We start from the raw sequence: 7,811 nt of genomic DNA on the forward strand, positions 1-7,811 counted from the left end.
TGCAAAGCCACGGACATACAGATCATGGAAAACAGAAGCACGCAGTTGAGTGCGCATGCGCGGCTAGCGTTTTATTATTTTAGATATATATATTTAAGTGTTTTGTATTTTTGTACCTTTTTAAATTATGTATGTGATGTTGTGATCTGCTTTTTTAAAGGCAGAATATAAATAATTAACTATAAACTAAAATCTATATGAGATATATTTCATGTAATATCTCCATTCTAAGCAAATGTATCTCATATATATTCATTATGGGTATTCTCCAGAGACAAGCAGGGTGAATGCAGTCATACTTGGTGAAGTCCTCTGACTGAGCCTGTGTGTCAGTGCTCTCCCCTAGCTATAGTAAGTCTTTTGGCTTACTGAGCATGTGCAGGGACTCCCACCATTTGTGGCTCCTCCCCTTGGCAGTCAATTTTTTTATTTTGCTCCTGATAGGTTGCAGCTCTACCCTCTCTCTCTCACTTACTCCAAGGGAAAAAAAACTAAAACTAATAATAATTAGGAAATTTATTCAATTATTGCATTTAAGTTTCCATTCAACAAACACACAGAAAAAATTAAAATAAGATAAAGGAATCTGATGATAAAAAAGCATATAACTGGCAATTTTTATTTTGCAGGTGAACCCGACTACCTGTAGGACCATGAGGGCTCCTCTCAATACTCTCCTGGAACCTGACAGAGCAGCTCTCTTTCAGTGGCTCTTCCCACCAATGGTAACCTGGCGTGGCCGAGGCCCAGGGCCGGATTTTCCTATAGGCTAACTAGGCTTCAGCCTAGGGCCTCAAGATCAAGAGGGGCCTACATTCAAATTGTTAGCAAAATTAAAATTACACTATTCTAAAAACAGTGAACACTAAAACACTGAACCGAAAATAAGGAGAAATTCTACGCATATGACTAATAAACAAACATAAAAATGTATTGGTTAAGATCAACGCGTTCGGCTCATTGGGTCTGTTCGTTTGTATATACTAGATTGCACCAAAGTATAGTTCATACGTTCACTGATTGCTATGGCAAATATTGACGTGCCTTATGCTCCTAAGCTCTGGTTTGTTCTTGCATAAATAAAGTGCAGATTGGTGTAGATTGGAACAGACAAACGAACAGACCTATTGATATCCCGACGTTCGGTTATATTCATGTTACTTCGATAATATGAAACACGTGTTAATTTTATTAGAAAAGATTCTTATTTTAGGATTGCGTACACGATCATTTGATTCTCGCCTTTTGAGTTCAGTAGGTTCAATACTTTAGTGAAGTGTTTATAGACTATTGAAAAAATTTTTTGTGACAATATCTTCATTTCGCGGAATTCTAAGTAAGTTCTTAACATATGTTTTAATTTGCATATTTTAAAATGTATATTGCGTGCTTTATTTTATATTTTCATGATTATATCATAAATAATAAAATCCTAGAGCGCGCATGTGCTGTTGAAATATCGTGAGTCCTGGTGGCGTGAGGTGTGCTTCTGTGTCACTCCTCACGGCGCCTGCGCCAGCGACTCATCAAAATTCAGCCGGGGGTGGGGAATCCGAATTGCACACGTGCTCCAGCTCTGGATCGGATCCCGCTGCTCCTCTCTCCCCACTCCCCCACCCCTTTCCCGGCTCTGGAGGGGAATCGGTCTCAACCCCGGGTGATGTATTTTATTTTCTCTCATGTAATTTACAAACTTAAAAATAGGAGGTGAAAGGGCCTCATAAGTGGAATAGCCTAGGGCCTCTTTTCATCTAAATCCGGCCCTGCCGAGGCCACAGACTGTGCTGCTCGCTCACTCACCCCAAGACCCTCAGAGCCCTAAAGCAGATAAACCCTGATGCCAATGATAAGGGAAAAACTCCATTGATAATAGCTCAGTGAGAAACAAAGCAATGAAAGAGGTTTTTGCTCCTCTTACTCCCACCTCCCAAGGGCCTATCTCGACCTGCTGGAGGAGATAAATCACTACTCCCTCCACCCAAGGTCCTTTTTCATCCCACTGTGGGAGATGAATCACCCTCACTAATAACGATTCATCTGAGGAGAATAAAGGATCATCACAGCTTCAATACAGCATTTCCATTTCATCTCCGAACATCCGTGAAGCCCTGCCAAGTCTCGGTCTTGCGTAAGGTGACCATACGTCCCGTTTTGAATGGGACAGTCCCTTTTTCACATCCCCTGTCCCATTGTCCCCACTCACAGCTTCAGGACACCCAAAATGTCCCGTTTTCAGAGAGGGTCCCAAAGCTGTAAGTGGGGACAACGGGACAGGGTATTGCAGCCTCCTATCTCTCCCTCCCGACCCTCCCAGCAAGTTGACAACCTCCCTCCAATAGCATCGGCAGCCGCAGCAAGCTAAACAGGCTGCTTCGCGGCTTTCTACTGTCGGTGAAGCGTCACTGATGATGTCATCAGTGACGCGGCAGAGGGATTCGCGGGCAGGAGAAAGCCGCGAAGCAGCCTGTTTAGCTTGCTGCGGCTGCCGACGCTACTGCAGGGAGGTTGTCAACTCGCTGGGAGTGTCGGGAGGGATAGATAGGAGGGTCAGCGGGGGTTGGCCTGGGAGGGGAGAAAAGCGTCTGCCTCGGGTGCTTCAGGCAGCAGCAGCATTTACAATTCGCTGCTGTTGCCGGCTTCAGGCCTTGCTCTCTGCCGGGTCCTGCCTACTTCTTGTTTTCATGAAGACAGGACCCGACAGAGAGGAAGGCCTGAAGCCGGCAATAGCAGTGAATTGTGAATGCTGCTGCTGCCCGATGAAGTTCTTGGGTGACAAGGAGGAAAGGGAGCAGAGGGGGAGAGAATTGGGGAGAGTGTTGAAGGAAGATGAGGGAGGGAATGAAAAGAAATGCCAGGGCTTGGAGGGAAGGAGGAAGGTATGCCAGCCCAAGGGAAAAGGAAGGAGGAGATGTCAGAGCATGGAGGGGGGAGGGAGAGATGGAAGAAAAGGAAAGGAGAGAGATGCCGGAAATCAAAGAAGGGATGATGCCAGACCATGGGGGAAGGAAAGAAAGGAGAAGAGAGAGAAGCCAGAGCATAAGGGAGGGGGTGGAGACAGAGAGAGAAAAACGGAGAGGTGACAGAGCTGAAATCAATCATGTACAAAGGAAAGAAGGGGCACGGGATAGATAGTTTATGGAAGGAGCATAGAAAGAGGGAAGATGCCATATGGAAGAGAGAGGGTAGACACTGAATGGAAAGAGCACAGAGGGCAGTGAATGGAAGGGGCGAGATAGAGGGTGAACAGTAGATGGAAGGGATAGAGAGAGAGAGAAACAGACACTGAATGGAAGTGTGGGGGAGAGGAGGGACAGCCGCTGAATGGAAATGTGAGGGACAGGGAGAGCAGACACTGGAAGGGAGGAGAAAGAAAAAAGGGCACATGCAGGATTGAGGGAAGAGATAGAGTTAGTTACTGGAAGGGGAGAGGGAAAGAGGTGGCAAGCTATAGGTAGACACAGTGAAAGAGGGAAATTGAGGACTGAATAGTAAAAAAGAATTTAGATAGAGGCAGAAAATAAATTGAGAAGGAAGACCGGGGAAGAACAGGAGGAAGGGAGTGGAGAGAGAGATGCCAGAGCAGGGGGGAAGGAGAGGAGACAGATACCAGACCTGGGAGGAGGAAAAGAGGAAGGAGACAGATACTAGATCCGAGGGGAAAAAAGGAGGAGAGAGATATGCTAAAATCTGCTGGGAGGGAAGAAGGAAAGAAAGAGGCAGAGAAAGGGGGGGTTGTAAGCACATTAGAAAGACTACAGAGAAAAAGGCTTTGACGAAAGTGGAAAGACAGGAGGCAGATGCATGACTATGGGAGGTTCAAACAGAGGGGGAGAGAGAGGGAGACCTGGAACAAAGGTAGAAAGGAGAACTGACACTGAATCTGGGGAGGGTAACAGAGGGAAAAGAGAGAGAGCCCTGGACCCAAAGGGGATGAGGCTGTATTCTGAAAGAAATGTTGAATGCAAAAGAAAGAAAGATTGGATGCACGGTCAGAAGGAAGTGCAACCAGAGACTCATGAAATCACCAGACAACAAAGGTAGGAAAAATGATTTTATTATCAATTTAGTAATCAAAATGTGTCTGTTTTGAGAATTTATATCTGCTGTCTATATTTTGCATTATATTTGTCTATTTTTCTATAGTTACTGAGGTGACATTGCATATTTTAAAGTAATCTGCCTTGACATCTTTGAAAAAACCCTGAAACTCGTAAATGATGATTAATATTTTCTCTGCGTGCATTGTGGGTTTTTTTTATATTTTATGTTTATCATTATGAATTAATAAGATATTGTGTATACAAGAAAATGAATGGAAGAAATTGGGGGCGGGGCTAGGGTGGGGCTGGGGGGGACTGAATATTAATAGATGTCCCGTTTTGATGAAAAAAATAAATGGTCACATTAGTCTTGCGTCCTCTCCCATGTCACAGCAGTAGAACTAACTTCAGCCTAAGAGGTCCCCTGTGGGCCAGGCTTCGGCCTCACAATTTTCTCTTTCATTCAAAACAGCAGCAGTCTCCAAGGAAAGGTAAGCACCCTCATCAACAGAAAACCCCTCCCCCCCACCCAGGGCTCAGATCAAGCGCTGCAAAGGGAGGTGAAATCAAGAGACCTTTTTTCAGCCTCAAGTCCTACACCCTCCTACACCAAGCTTCAATGATGGGGGAAGACATCAGTTTGGGGACAAATCCAGCAAAGGGGGTCGCTGCTTTCACCCCATCACAAGGAGCCCAGCATTGACTTCTCCTGCAGGCTCACAGAGACTAAACATTTTTACATCAGGCTCCTTTCAGTTACCCTGCTTCCTACTCTAACTTTTCTGGGCATATAGCAGATAAAAAGCAAAAATAAAATTAAGCAACTCAGAACACCACACCAGTAGGCCCCTCTGAGAAATTAGCTCCTTCTATCAGTCCTACGCCAGATTTTTGCTATCAGGGACATGTTCAGGCACCCTTTTTCTGCAGAATGCTGCAGCCTAGTGGCAGCTGCACAACTATCTGCTTTTCTCTTACAAAATAGATATTTTCCCATCTGGTCTAGCTCCTCTAGATATATTCTCAGAGTTTCACTCAGTACAGAAATTAGTGCTTCAAATATCTGCACATAAGCATATTTATTTTACTTCTGATCGTCATTCTTTTTTTAGCAATCATATCCTCTTAAGAATTTCATATCCTTCATTAAATCCTTGCCTTTTGCTTATTTATCTCCTGAACAGTAACTGATTTTATTATCCTAACTCAGTACAAGAAGCCAAATGCTGCAGATCACCCTAGGTTACTGTCGCATGCAATGAAAGAGAAAAATCTTCTAGTTTTTTCTCCAATCAGGTGCTACCTTTTCCACGGCCAATCTGCCTTGAAAGTATTTTGAATTAAAACTTAAAGGATAACGAGCATCCTCTATAACTTCAGGTTCTGTGAATAAATAATTTAATACCATATAATATATTCGATCAACAGGGTTTTTCCAAGGTCAGAGCTAGTCTCCTGGACCCCCTTAGTGTGAGCATCTACTGCAGATCTGGATTAGTTCTTTCAATACTGGTGAATTGCTACCAAGAGCTTCTCTAACACTATTCCATTCTCCTTTAATTTGAAAATCAACAAGAACGCCTAGGGCTCCTTTTACTAAGCTGAATTTTAGCGCGCGCTAAACCCGCGCTACGCAGCTAGAACTAACACCAGCTCAATGCTGGCGTTAGCGTCTCGCACGTGTGGCAATTTAGCACGCGCTAAGTGTGCGCTAAAACCGCTATCGCAGCTTAGTAAAAGGAGCCCCTAATGCCATACAAAGCATGCTATGTTTTCATTCATACTGGTTAGCAGATACCTATGGAACCAGATGCAGCTATTAGGTAGATTCAATTTGAGTTCTTAGCAATCCATTCACATACCCAAAGAGTACCATAAATATTTCCACAGTTCAAATACATTATGGTATCTTTTTTTCAATAGAGTAGCTTAGCCTCTACCTGCACATAGGGGATCTTTTACTAAAGCGTGCTACCCAATTTAGCACACGCTAAATGTTAACGCGTCTATAGAATATAATGGGCGTGGTCAGGGCAGGATTAACCAATAGGCCAAGTAGGCACGTGCCTAGGGCCCGAAATTGTCGGGAGGCCCGATGAAGGAGGGTATCAACATTGTTTTTTCCAAATGGCAATGGGCCCCTCCAGCATCGATCGGCAACGCGGGGCCCCCCTATCGACGGAAAGTAAGACAAGCAAGCAACATGGGTAAGAAAGGCAGTGGGAACTGTAATTGTGCAAGCGGTGCTGCTTGCCCAAAGCTTCCCTCTGATGCAGCTTCCTGTTTCCGCCTGGGCGCATGGTGGGGTGGGGCGGGGCAGGGGGGCCCAGTGTACTTGTGTGCCTATGGGCCCTCGACGAATTAATCCTGCCCTGGGCGCGGTAGCATTTAGCGCACACTAAATCGGCTAGCGCGTCTTAGTAAAAGACCCCCATAATTTGCTACTGTTAAGCTATTCTAACTATCACTGCTCTTCAAGTGAATTGTAAAACGTTCATTCCCTGACTGTCCCAAAAAAGCTATTCATCTCCAGTACTGAGGAGTAAATTGAGCTTTACATTAGGTCTATGGTTTTTCAGTAGCATTGTTGATATACTAGAGTAATATTTTTTTAACCTAAAAAAATCCAAGTATACCAAATGTCAGTCACTGATTAACCTAATAAAAGCAGGTTGGACATGTAATGTCTGTAACTTATGTAAGGACAGATATAGTAGATTAAAGAAGAGTGATATAATTAGTTCAAAATACATTTCGCTATTTCTAGATAAAGGACATATTTTCTCAGTGATAAGCTATTCAATGTCTCCTCTTCTCCTGATTAGCATTTCTGTTGAACAGCAATAAAGGGTCAAGACAATGTCAGGATGCAGTAATAAGCATCTATTTGAAAGAGTGTAGAATTCACTCAGAAATATATCAGCAATGAATGTTTAGTATTATATGCCATTAGTTTAATGAAGTTGCCAGGTCTCTAGAGACACGGGTTAGCTCAAGTATAAATAAGAACATAAGGCTACTGTGTGCAAGTGAGAAGGAATATGCTTTTCATTTGAGGAATAAAAAACTGATTATGTGCATCATTTTTCTTCCTGTAGCTTATCTATTAAAGATATAAGTGGAGAAGAGATGTCAATTTTAGAGGCATGCATTTGTAATAACTAAAGGGTCTTTCAAAAACTCCTAAGTTTATGACTTAGACATAAACCTCCTAATTCTATAAACTTACATACTCAATGTTCTGACTAGTGTACAAATTTGTGCAAGCAAGTTATAGAATAAGGTCCGTTGCTTACATGGTAACATAGTAAATGACAGCAGATAAAAGACCTGAATGGTCCATCTAGTCTGCCCTGTAACTTAATTCAATAACAGGCCATGTTAACTCCAACAGTATTGGCTAGAAGTGATCTTTTTTTTTTTTTTAACTTTATTTAAATCAACTCGGAACAGAATACAACCAAAGTGTACAGGGCACAGCAATAAGATAACATAAGCAACAAAGTGAAGTATACATCTCGAGAACTAAGCAGAAAAGCATCATAGACCACAATTGAACAAAAAATAGCTGAACTATAGTCCCCAGTTCCAAGCTGCACATTTTTACATTTTTCCCTTCCCTCCTCCACTCTCCCACCTATTCTACCCAACCCTACCCCCTGCCCCCCTCAACCCTTCTTCCCCTGAGTCTGTGGAGCAGACATTGTGCAGAGCTCTGAACTGCATATATCAATTGATCTTAATTGACAGCAACTAGCGGTGAATGCATGA

This window comes from Geotrypetes seraphini, chromosome 2, assembly GCF_902459505.1.
Source record: "Geotrypetes seraphini chromosome 2, aGeoSer1.1, whole genome shotgun sequence".
NCBI lineage: Eukaryota > Metazoa > Chordata > Amphibia > Gymnophiona > Dermophiidae > Geotrypetes > Geotrypetes seraphini.